This window comes from Belonocnema kinseyi, chromosome 7 (assembly GCF_010883055.1).
Source record: "Belonocnema kinseyi isolate 2016_QV_RU_SX_M_011 chromosome 7, B_treatae_v1, whole genome shotgun sequence".
NCBI lineage: Eukaryota > Metazoa > Arthropoda > Insecta > Hymenoptera > Cynipidae > Belonocnema > Belonocnema kinseyi.
The window spans coordinates 61,301,969-61,314,232 of NC_046663.1; positions in this window are offsets into that span (position 1 = coordinate 61,301,969).

Genomic DNA, 12,264 nt, shown 5'->3' on the forward strand with positions numbered 1-12,264 from the left:
ATGGCTGCATATCCATGAGAGATTTGAAAGTTTTGGTGTCGCCATCACCAATGTACGTCGCGTACTTGACATTGTGAAGTTCCTCGGACCGCGTAAACATTTAAATTATGCCATCGACCTCCATCTTACCAGCACTTCCACTGTGGTTGCATGCACATTGTTCTTCATGAGATTCAAACCAACATTTGAACTCTTCCGTGTTTTCTTTGCCCTTCCAATGATTGCAGGTTTGACAAAATTTTGATTTTACAAGCAAGTCAAGAACTTTATTCGAATACTTCCCAATCAGAATCACTGCGCCAAACAAGGACGAAAATCCTCTCCTACTCCAAGTTCCATCTCCTGAAACGGTCAAATGAGACGGCTCATTCCCGGCTTCGGCATTTTTTTTCATCTCTTCTTGTGCAGCCCTATTGAGAAGTACATGGCACGTGGATTTTGCAGCAGCCCACGCATTTTCCATACATGCGTAATAGGTGTTGATGGCCATACCCCGACCCAAATCCATCAAGCCGCAGAATAGATTTATTCCTTGTAAACCCAGCCCGATAAGACGCATTACAAATACGAGTCGTCGACACAGCACTCGACACAGATTTTGAAACCCAAACCTTGTTCACCTTTGACACTGAAACTCACGTCCTCCTCACAGATCTTGCATTTCACGAGGGCCTTGATCGCGGAAAATACTTGAATAAAGTTAATTATTCGGTACCCGTGGTCTGGATTTACGGTGATATCAGAATCGCCAGATTCCCTAAGTTTTTTCCCCGACGCACTCGTAAATTCCACCTCATTTTCACTGGTATACCGATTGCCGCGGAAACGACGTTTGAGTGTTTTATGACCGGGGCGTGCATTGCACAAAGGGTTTTTTTTTCTTTAAACATTTCAACTATGACAAAACTTATAAATTACTATAAATTATAAAATTATAATAATATATAACTATATATAACTAATGAAAATTTGTTAGGAGCTCGTCGCGTTTACGGTCCAAATATCAACCTCGACTGCAAGAGCTGATTCAAAGCCAAACATCACACACACCCAGCGTCGCGCAAGTTGATAAATACAGATATGAATACCCAGAACTATTCAAACATTCGGCGATTCAATTCAAACCAAAAACGAGGCTGTAATCGTTATCAGTTTCGGTGGCACAGCGCACTGGGTGGTGGCGGCTCGGCATGCTCGACACGGGTATCGGTTTCAGGTATCAGGTTTCAGGGTATAGGTTTCGTAATTCAAAAGATTTCCATTCCAGATTTTGAGAGCGTATTCTAGAATGATTTTCCAATCCGAAAATTCAAACAAAAAAATCGATTTTTTTGACTGCACAAGGTAGAAACCCCCCTTAAGTAAATTCCATTGTTTTAACCACGATGCTAACAACTCTGCATTACTTCTTGGTAGATTTGAGTCGCTTATTAAGTCATTGAGATCTTTAGAGATGATGAGGTATAGTATTTTTGGTTCAGATTCAAGAACGAATTCGGAATGTACGGATACAGATGAACTCTGTAATTGATCGTTGTCTTGAGAGAGTAGTTGATTTTCCAACACAGGCGGAGCAGATACAGGATTTTTTCTGTATGTAGTATTGGAGCGGATGTCGATGGTGGATCAGGATTATATGTTTTCTTTGAATTGTCACCTTTTAGGGGATTCACAATGCAAAAATAACAGTCTGTGTGATGATCACTGGGTTCCCTCCAAATTCTCGGCACTGCAAACTTCATTGCTCTTCTTTCACCTCGGTACCAACTCACAATAAAAAATATAAAATATACTCCCCGTTCAGAATTTATCTGCAAGAGTTAGATGACACATGTGGAGCCCATTTTTTATCTTTATTTTTAAGAGGTAAATGGAAGTAAGCTTGATATGCCTCGTAATTATTTAAATTTGTACTTAAATGAACCTTTTTCTCTCTTAGTTTAATAAATTCGCCGCAAATATAGCAAAATGTGTCAGCGTCTCGTTTACAACTTCTCGAAGCCATTTTGTACAGCTTGATACAGCGGAAAGAATATGAAATACGTTATTCCGCTGTAATATGCAAACACATATTGTCGTCCACAATGAGCGATGCAAGAAACACTACCCCCGGTCTCTTACCACTATTTCGACAGCAATAGTGCGCCAAGACCGACATTAATTAGGCACGAAAATACAAAATGGTCAAATTGCTATAACTTATCAAAAAGCAAATATTTTCGATTTGTGATTGTTTATATATATATATATATATATTTGCTTATATAATCAGAATATATTAAGTAAAACTCATGCGCAAAACAAAAAAAATTTTTGTTGACCGTTCTAATAGCATACTGTTTCATTAATGGAACATATTACTGTAGTTTTTCCCCCACCAGCAGAACCGCTTAAGAAGATGTAAAATGGAAATTTATTTGCCTTGAAGCAGTGTAATCTGTGCATTACAATTTCACGCTGCTTGACATTCGATATTTTCATTGTTTTGTATACATCTTCTTCGGGTAACTTTATAGGAGCGGTATACCTATTGCAAGCTTGACCTTGAACAGTTTCCTTCCCCGCTTGTTCGAAAATAACAACTTCTGGATCTTTATGTAATTTGTTCTTATTAAATGTTTATATTTCCTCTTTTTTAATATCTTCAATAGCATCGAATACATTTTACATGGCTTCTTCTAATACTTTGTCATCAACAGCGCAATACCTCTTTTTGTTTTCTTTGTGAACATCTGTATTTTCTTCGTAAACGAGTTCACAATCTTTCGCAATAATATCGCTTTCTTCGCATCGCCAAGGCAAATACATTATTTGTTCTCTATGATAATTATCGGAATCTTGTTTCTGATTATATCTTCTAAATCGAATAATCATTGGCCTATCACGTTGTTTTTCATCATCATCTTTTTCATTATGTCCATCATCTTCATCATCACTTTCATTTTTCTTCTTACTGTGCTTAGAGAATGCTACAAAATCTGCTAGAAACATATGTCCTCTTTTGAAGCTGGTCGCTGTTCATATTTGTTTATGTAATCTTCCTTTCATATATCTTCTGAATTGGACTTCAATGATTTAAATTTGCTTCTGCCTGCAGCATACGAACCCGCTCATTCTTCAGATTGGTATTTATAAAGACGAATTTCCTGTTGCTTTTAGCTACTACTAATGAAAGAACGGGATATGCAGCCTCTTGTTCTGACATAAGGTTACCATTTTAAAAAGCGTTGGCAAATTTCCTTAATCTTTCTTTGATTCTAAAGTTGCCGTTGTTCAAATCTTCTACCGTTTGACCTAATCATTTTGACAATTAGCTATCTATTTTACTTATATAATTAACAATGTATGATGCGCATCTATACGAGTTTAGAATGAACTGAATATCCATATTAGCCGCAAACTAATTAAGGATGCTTAAATTATAACAATTTATAGCCACTTTCGTACTCTTTCTCTTCGAAAAGATTCTAGTTCTTTTTATCGAGGTTCAAATTGCTGTTATATAATCGTCTTTCGTTAAATTTAATAGTTCTAAAATATCATTAAATTCCATTAACTCGCTTGGCTTTTTTTAATAATGATGCATTAGTTTTCTGATTCCTTTCAAATTGTTTTTTGCTATTATTATTTTTTCACTGTCTACATCTTCTAGAAGATCTAGTATTACTGGTCGAGGCATAACTGGGAGCGGATAATCGAATCTACATTTCATTTTATTCTTTTTGCCTTTATTACACGTGTGAGAATGCTTGTGCCGCTGCACAGCTATGAAAGGATTAGCCTCAACATACTCACAAGTAATGACTTTATTAATAAATTCGATGCAGTTTTGGCGTTTTTCAAAATCGTTGCTGTCAAAATCCGGTGCATTTTTCAGCCAAAGAAAACGGTGTGGGTGAGGAGAACCTCTTAATTGGAATTCAATTCTGAAGTAATGGTCTACAACAGATTACTCTTGAAATGGACCACCTTTTCCTTGCAAATAATTCAAGATCGCTCTGAATTTATTATAGAAATACATTGCACATGTAAGAAGATCTCGTCGAATGAAATCAGTTTTCGTATTATCGTCGAGATTTAATGCTTCTTATAAGGAAATTTGTTTGTTATCAAGACGTACGCTAACATCTGCGTTGATTCTGGCCACTATCTTTCCGCAGCTGATAAAGTAAAAAAAAAAGGTTGGCTTTCCAACTTGTCTTTTCTTTTTCTCACCTTATAAATATGCAGGCGACAAACGAATTTGTTTCAATCCTTTATATGCTACGCCATGTCTAATCGCTTCATCAACGAATCATTTGCTAAGAACTTTTTCTGCTGTCAAGTTTTCATTTGTCTTAAGCTGTCGCAAATATACATTTACATGAGCAGACAGATTACTTTGCATGTTTTTGTTTGCCAAATATAAGAGATATTTGGTTTCGCATGCTCTTCTATCACTTCTTCTAACTTCGGATTTAATTCTTACAGTGTCCGATACATCTGCTGTAAGATCATATCCTCCGAAAATTCTGGGATGACATAATGCGCTTAAATGAAGTTTTGTCCAAGGAACTGTTTTTATATCTTGTCCAGGCTTACTGGCTAACTGATTTTTTATCTTGTAATTGACAATCTCCTCATCAATGTCACTGCCATCATCTTCGGTTTTGTAATCAACTGCATAACTTATTTTACCGTGCCCATCGTCTACAATTTTATTGTTACAGTCATTAACGTTATCGTTCTCATCCTTGTCGTCATCGTCTATAATAAAATTAAAGTTACCCTTAATAATTGTTTTCATACTGATTAAAAAGGATTGATCTACTTTAAATCCGTACTATTTATATTGAGGTGTGGTCAATAAGTAACTAAATGCTTCGCAAATAGCAGCTAGCTTAAAATTTCATTCATGTAATCAGATTTATGTGAAAGATTTCTTTTAAATATTAACTGTACAATAACCACTCAATTGAAAGGTCTGGGGAATATATTAAGTACATAATTTATATCCGATGGAACATGTATAGCTCTTTCTTTTAATGACAGTTTAGCACTTAAAGCGTGCGGGTTTGCAGTTCTAATTTGTTTAAATACTCTTAATGGCGATACTGAGATGGCTTCTAAATCTGTAAAAATTTACAAGCATGCCGGTATGGAAGGAAATTTCAAACCATTACTAGTTTCTTCACCCTGCCTTGCATCTTCTCTATCTTTTTATTATTATTTTCTTCCTGCTTCTCTAGTATTTGTTCCAGTGACTGCATCCTCTTTTCTAACTTTTCCCTGATTTCTGCCCATTTTTTATAACTTTTTTAAGTTCAGCCATTTCCCGCCTAATTTTCTTCTCTAGTCCTCTTTCCTTTTTTCCTGCTTTTCTTCATAAATCCCCATTACATCTTTCATCTGAACTTCACTTTCATCTCCGCTTCCGTCAGCTACCTTATTATTATCACTCTTCCCTACCAAATTCTGCTTTTCCGGCGGCGATCTAAACATTTTTTGATATTTCACGCTCGCACCGATATCTTCCTTCTCTTCACTCCTTTTCCTCTCCCCTCTCTTACTTTTGATAAAAACCTCAATTGATCCTATGCTTTTTCCTCTTAACCTCACCTTTTCTACTGTTTTCTTATACTTCCCCCTTGCTTTTCTTTCCTTGATCTCCTCTTTCGGCGTACTGAACACTTCCTGCTCTAAATCTGTTTCTTCCGTAGAGATACTTGCTTCGCTAGCCGTGAATCCAATTCAAACTCTCCCGCCTTCAATGCTTCTCTGCTCCTATGTACCGTGGCGGTCTGGTATCTGTCTCGCCTTTCTTTTTCGCTACCCACCCCTGCTACTACCAACCCGATCAACACAGTCCTCCCACCCTGTCACAAATCTCCAAACAACCTAACCTCAACTTCCACACAAATCTGTCTCAATCCTCCAAAATATCTACCTCCCCTTTTCAATCTCACAATCCCTTAATTAATCTCTCACATCCACATTCTTCTACTCACTTCCATAATCCACTTACCTCAAATTTCACCACAATATCATAAAAACTCAGCATCAACAATTCCCACTACTTTACACTTTCATGCTGGAAACGGAAGTTCATCGTCTCTTAGTTTATATTGAGCTATTTTCGAAATCATCTGAAGGTCTTCACCCTGGATAACCTGCAACGAATTGAACAGAGAAATCTGAAAGCAGCCATTCCGCATTCATGGACCTAAATTTTGTTATGTTATAAAAAGTTTTTTCCTCTTTTGTTCAAATGTGGACATGAAATAAGATAACTTATCTTCGATTTCTTCCAGACATTCGTCTTTTATATCAATATAATCATATAATAAACATTTCATGAAGAAACAGATTTTTCCTATTTGAAAGCGTCTATTAAATCCATTTGTTGAGCAGAATTTTTAATAAAAATGAAAAATATGGTCAAACGTCAGTTTCCTCCATCAGAATATTAATTTATAGATGAAATGAACAATTATACACGCACAAAAAATTGATTTTTTCTATCAAAGAATGACCGTTTAATACATTTGTTAAGTAGTATTGTTTACAACAATGTAAAAAGAAAAAATGCATTTAGCATATACAAAGGTGCTTCTTTATTACTTTTGTTCATGAAATTTGTTTATAACAATCATAAGAATTATACTTTAGTGTTTGATTTCAACGAAACATTAATTTCACTTGATTTCGCGGTGAAAAACGTGATGAAAATAACTTCCAGGCTTCAGTGTACAGCAATAATCGATGTTGTTCATAAATTTGTTTGTAACTATTGAACAGATTGCATGAATTTCATCTAGAAAACAAGTAAAACTTACCGAAATTGTGTACAACCGACTAATTTGTTGTGAGAGCAAAAAATCAGAGATTTCAAAATTTTACTCTCAATACAAGATAACACTTCTTATGCCATCAACAACGTACAATGGTATATGCGCGTGTCAAACTTCGTCTCAACCTAGGGGGCCACTAGAGCCACCTACAGGATTTTTTTTCAGATTTTTAGTTTCACATGGGTTCCTGTGGCGCCTTTTTCAAATTTTTCGCGTTGTCACGAATTGCCCCGGTCTCCCCTAATAATCTCGCTAATAATATAATAATAATAATAATAATAACAATAACCACAAACCTGCGTATGATGAAGCCGAAATAAGTTGAAGATAGTTCACAAAAAATCAATTCACTCTTGCAAGCCTGTTGTAATTATAATATAAAAAATGATATTTCTTGTGAGAATGTATCTAGCGGCATCCATCTAGTGGCAGAGTTTGAACTAACATCTATTGGCGGTAAATTTTGAATTACTTAAAAAATTTAAAAGTAGTTTTAAAACGAAATACATCTTAGCCACCCTCACCAAAATTTACGTAAAGCATCACTCTTCTTTAAACTCATATTTATTTATAATATTTGTTTATAAAAATTAACAAATAATATCGAATGACAAGTCTTAATCACTAAACATCACCACTATATATATTAAAGATGATCGGGAAGAAAAAACGATACTTTCTTTCTATAAATGACCAAACTATGCATTTTTAAATAAAATTTGTTTATAAAATACACAAAGATTATCGATTTATAAGCCTGTATTACTAAAAATCTCCAATATTACAATTTGAAGGCGACAAGAAAGAAAAAAATGGCTTTCTGACCATAAATGTCCAAAATATGCATTTGTTCATATAATTTGCTTATAAAATAAACAAATAATATCGAATGACCATTTTTTATCCTTAAAAATCATCACTTCTATATTTTAAGGACGATCAGTAACAAAAACGAATAATTTCTGTCTATAATTGGACACACTTTGCATTTGTTTATAAAATTTGTTTATAAAATAAAAAACTAATGTCGCATGACATGTCTGCATTACTAATAATTACCACTAATACAAACTGAAGGCGATAAGAAAGGAAAACGATTACTTTCTGCACATAAATGACCAAACTGTGAATTTGTTTATATCATTTATTTATAAAATAAGCAAATTATAGCAGAAAACAAATCTTCATGATCAAGTATCATTTTGTCGATAAAATCAAGCAAATGCAACTTACAAATATACTTTGCAAGCAAACAATTCAGGATGTTGACATTATTGTTTAACGCCGTTCCCTGGATCGAGGGATGCGAAACAGGAAATGACGTCAAAAATATAAAATTTGACTAAGCTTGAGCACCAGACACTCTTCCGGTGTCACTCAGCAACAATGAAGAAAACGAAAGGAAAACCAAAAAAAAATTATTGCCCCGACTCAGGGGTAGCGGGATCACAGTGGGGTCAGAAAACGTATAGGATGTTTTTTTTTCTTAAAATCTAGAAAATCTAATTTATTAAATCGACAAATAAAGTATTTACATCGGTAATTCTAGTAACGGCTACGCGGACGATCTCCGTTTACCGTCATTTTTACACTCAGGTTACAAAGCAGTTATATTTCACTCAATCAAAAAAAAAAAATTGAAGAAGTTAAACGATAAAATAAAGAAGAGAAAAACAATACAGATTTTCGAGAAAAAAACGGCAAAAACAAGCTTAAAAACTAACTAGCGGAAATTTCGTGGAATTTCCGCATTTACTCATATGCATCATCCGGAAATTCGCGCAAAGAAAATTTACAAAGTAAAGAAAAAATAACTGAACTATCCACATAAATCTGAACTGAACTCAAACCTCCAACAAACACCCGAGGATGGAAATCCGACGCCTACCTCATTTTTCCTCTGGACTCCCGTATGTCCCCTTCTTGGTAATGTGAGAGATGCCAACCCTGGCTCCAAAATGGACTCGTCCAAGAAAATTTGTTGGCACTAGGGCAACGGACCTCCATCAAGCGTGAACGACCAGCACGAACTAACGTGCCACCTTCCTTCCTCGGCGTCTTCCCGCTCGTCCTCGTTCGGTCCGGGAGGTGCTGCCCCCTATAAGTCTCAATCCAGGTTCGAGTGGTATGGTTGGTCACGTTACAATTTTTAATGTAATTTGTTTATAATAATTATATTCGAAAACCCACTGATTATTTATTTTCCTAAGATGCTTTGATATATATTACATGAAGAACGAAATTAATTGAATTATTTATTTACAGATAAAAAATAAGTGAAAAATGACTCATTTTGTCTCTTTGTTTGTTTATGTAACAAACAGAAAATAATAAGAGTTCAAAATTTTAAGCCATACATGCTCTTGCGCAACTATCGCTGATTATTTCTATTGAAGAAAATTGAACATCAGTTCAGAATGTTAGGCTGTAGGTGATTTTGAATAGTAAATTCCTGATCCAGCCCACGTTGCGACGTTTCACGAGTTCGTTTGCACTCAGAGCTTTAATGCGCGCGCCCCCACTTCACATGTCGTAGATTGGCCGGACACATGCTAGAAGCGTAGTGGAATCTTGGGCATCTTAGGTTTGGCATAGGGCTCGACTTTGATTTTTATATATGCAATGGGTTACAGTTTAATTGGGACTTTTGCTTAGCATGTGTTTGGGAACGTTACCAGATGCATTGGTAAGGATTTCTTAGTTTGTCAATTTCTCATGCGAGCAGCAAAAGTAATTGTACGCGATGGGAATGTTTCTAATTACGAGCCGGATAAGGGACAAGTCAAGGCTTTTATACAGGGAACACTGAACTGAATAAATGTGTGTTCCAAGGTTATACACTATTAGTTTACATTGCGCGGACTCTTTTAATAGTTTATGTAGAACAGTATATGGGTGGTTTTTTTCGTCTGCAATAACGATGATTGGGGTTATTTATGTCGGTGCTGTAGATGGATTAGTATTTAAATATCGCTTGTAAGGGAAGGCCTTTAAGTTAATATTCGTGATAAATTTCGAATTGAATACTGATCTACTAACAACTAACGTTCTTGACGTCTTACAGCTTCATTTGAGCCATAATTCTCTCACTATTTTTGGGACGCGGGTCCCCCATGTAAAGTTACGGACCACGAGTAATCCAAAATTATATTATACGTAATTCTACTATATGTTGTTCCATTTCATTGTTTAGCCTACCATTCTTGTGTCACTCCTTATCCCGCCACTCCACTGGTGTTGCCGAGCGGGACTTACCACATATGTAGTTGGTTAAATAAAAGTGTTAATGACAAATTTCTGTCGTTTCTGGTGTAAAACTTTCTGTCGCATTTACGGCAATTTGTTGGGCTCATCTACTAGTTCAGCTTTACTTTTAAATCATATAAATCATTTCAGTCGAAGGGATTTTTCACTTCGAGCTTTCCCGTGATGTAAGCTGCTTATCAGCAATCAATGATGATAAAAATTGTGTCGCTTTAAACGTGGAACTTGAAATTTCAACTCATAATTTCCATAAAAAAAAAACAGAATTTGAATCTCAAGCCATGTCTGTGAAGAAAATTGATCGTCTCTATAATTTGGTATAAATTCTGTCGTCTAGTTGCAAAACCGGCCAACTCCGAAAGAAAAAATTTGTGAGAAAAGCTGATTTATTGTCGCATCGAGCCAAATTAAGCTGGAAACCAAATCTCTTTGTTTTCAAGTTACATTGAGGTAGGGGGTTTGATAACACATTTTTAAACGGCAGCGGCATGTACAGGGGGAGAGTTATTCAAATTTTTATTATGGTACTAGCCGCTTTTGCAACTTATTTTGGAGATGGCCAGTTTTGCAGAAAAATATAACTAAATGTCGCTGAATTTAATGTAAAACATATTGAGTTTTTGGGATTGCAAATGAACAAAACTATTTTGTATAGATAAATAAATCATATTTGAACAAAATTTAACTCAGAACTTCAGTTAGATTAATCAATGGCTTACACGAAATAAAGGAACAGTATTATTTTTGTAAATCCAGAAAGTTTTAAAACATGTTTGAAAGTAAACATTGCGATTTCATACTCTTGAGGCGTTATCGTCTTCAACGTTCCAAGTGTAAATGAATACATTACTCTTTGTCAATGTATCTTTGGATGAGCCCTGTACAATCGTAAATTTGTATAGATAGAGTTGTCTACTATAGTAAACAGTTAGGTTGGCGATTTTCGGCAAAGAAAAGTTTTTCTGGCAATCAAAGCTCAAGGTAATTGAATCCTCCCTCTTTTCCTTAAGAAGAGAAAAAAGCCTTACCTTGCTCTTTGTGTATCCTGTATTCAGTCAGAAGTCTCTGCTTGTCACCTTCAATCTTTGCTGTCTTTAGCCTCTCGTAGCACACCAAGCTTACCCTTCAAACGAATGAAGTACTTAACACTAAATTCTTTTGGTTCACGACGCTCATCATTTTAATGACGTTTAGGTGAGAGAGCTTTGAATTTGTTTGTCAGGTGGCTGATAAAAAGCTCGGTGGAACTTGTTGATCTCACTCATTTTTCAAGAGCTGCATCGGTAAGCCTTCGAAGAGAGCCCACACGTTGGGTTTTTCGGATTTCCTGCAGGGAAATCTGTAATAGACATCCGAATTTTCAAATTGGAACACGATTGATCCTGAATATTAACGAATATTGAGCCATTAAATGAGAAGAATTTAACTAGGTAGGTACTTACCTACCTGAGAAACCTTTCATGGCGATAACACATAACATAACCTGTAACACAAGAAAAATTATTATCGTACATACCTCAAAACTTTTTCTTTGTTTCGCCTCCATGTCGAGGGTTTCCTTATTTTCTTCCTCGCTAAATTAGCGGGAACTTCTTCGACGAATTTCTCCATGCAGTTTGAATAAGAAAAACTGTGCGGTGGAGAACACGTTATCCACAAGAAAAGTGAAAACAGACTGATAGGGGGGCATTTTTGAATTACACATCAGCGTGATCTAGCGGATGTGGAGATGGCTGACTCTAAAACTCACTGAAAAGAGGAATTGGTCGGTTTTGCTGCACTTCGTGATTTTCAAACGCATTTTCAACAAGGAATTGACCGATTTTTGGGTGGATTCTTATTTCTAGTGGATCAAACATGTATCTTTGGACTTAGAAAACTGAAAAACCGCATTTCACAAAATTGAGGAGTTGGCCGGTTTTGCAACTAGACGACACAAATCAATTATCATATATGACTGTGATAACTTTCAAATGGAAGGGATGGGGGATCAGACTGGGTTTAAGAGGGTAGGAAAAGAAAGAGTACGAAAGGGAAAATGTTGGGAAAGGAATGCGGAGAGGAAGCGGTCGTTGACCGCTTCTGAGCTGCGACCGGCAGCTGTCGCACCTCCTGGTGGCCGGAAACTGTGGATTGTGCTGCTGTCGACTGGGACCTTGGCCCGATCGGC